This window comes from Coturnix japonica, chromosome 14, assembly GCF_001577835.2.
Source record: "Coturnix japonica isolate 7356 chromosome 14, Coturnix japonica 2.1, whole genome shotgun sequence".
Taxonomy (NCBI): Eukaryota; Metazoa; Chordata; class Aves; order Galliformes; family Phasianidae; genus Coturnix; species Coturnix japonica.
This window is the reverse complement of record NC_029529.1, coordinates 889396-890989: the sequence shown is the minus strand read 5'-3', so window position 1 is coordinate 890989 and position 1594 is coordinate 889396.

The following is a 1594-nucleotide window of genomic DNA, read 5'->3' as shown; positions in this document are numbered from 1 at the left end:
GGGGGGGCTTTTGTTCCTGCTGCCCCGGGTTTGTGCCCACTGTCCCGGAGTGAGCTCTAGAGAGAACTCTGTGACAACATTTCAGGCACGTCAGCTTTGTTAAAGTCTCTTAAAATGCAGCATTATTAGTACCAGTAGAATCAGCTGCCCCAGCTGCTTTAATGCACTGGAAGCACAGCTGTGGACATCTGTTCTCTCCACCTTGTCTCCAAATTTTGTGTGGAGCTTCAGCTGTCCTGAGTCTCAGTACAGAAATGTGTCCAATTGAACTGCTTGTTTTTAAACCCACACAACTGTTCCAGGGATTGGTCATATGACAGTTTACTTTATTCTGTAAAGTGCTGAATTTCTAGTATTAGACAGCAAGGTTTTGTTTGTATTTTCCTTTATTAGCTTTTAGATGTCATAGGGATGCACAGGTCTAACTGAGAACAGCAATGAACTAATAGTAAATACTGTTTGTATTTTATATGCATGTTTTCGAGCCTAAAGCTTCTCTCCCTATCAGTTGAAATGGTTTAGTATTGAATTTATTGTCCGTTTCTCTTCTGAAATGCTCCCCCACGTTACTTGAACAAATACCGTAATGAAGTGAGGATTTTTTGTCCTTGCAGGGAGAAAAAAGAAAAAAAAAAGAAAAAAAAAAAAAAAGAAAGCTGTGTTAATTAAATTTTAATCTTCACTACAAAACTTGTACCAGCTTTGAACACTCACAGTCCCATCCAGCTGCAAGTCAGTCACAGCTTGCTCTGGAGTCAACATTTTTTTCCAGGTAGGAAGCAAGGTTCACAAGGGTTCTTTTGCTAACAGAACAGCAAGTCCCTTATCTTCTAAAGCTGTGTGACTCCGTATTTAATTACAGGCTCCAGACAGATATGAAACATGCCTTGCTCAAATGATTTACTTGATCCTATACAAGAAATTTCAGGACCTACGGCATAGAAGCCAGATGAGACGATCTGACCTTCAACTCTTTGAATAAAGGACAAGTAAGTTAAAGAAGAAGGTGAACAGAGACCAAAAACAGTGATGATTTAATGAAGGACAACATTAAAAGAACAGGGGAAAAAAAAAAAAAAAGAAAGCAGTTTACCAATAAGAAGTCACTTGTGGTTCTTCCCTAAGGGCTCGTGCTTCTTGGTGCTCTCACATCACTCCCTAAGTCCAGTATTTAACGCAAAATTAGGGCTCCTATGACTCCTCTTCCTTCAGCCTGCAGAAAGGCTGATTATAAAGGCACTCGCTTAATTCCAGTTCTCCCAGTTGTGGGGTAATCAACTCATTATGCTGATGACAGAAAACTGTAATATATGTGCTATGATTAATTTATTTATTTTTCTTTAAATGAACAATAGTGGTCATTTAATGCTTATATTCCTTCTGGTCAGAGGAAGGTGCACTCCCTCCCTTAGGATCATAGATGAAATCATTACGGTTAATTAACAGCTTTGTTTTACATTTTAAGTCTGCTTAATACAGTTATGTCACGGTTTGAATGAAAAATCCACCTGCGTCCGTGACAGGGGGCCATGGGCCCCGCAGGGGCCCTAGGCCGAAAGGAAAAAGTTAATTAGGAAAAGTAAACAGCGGCAAC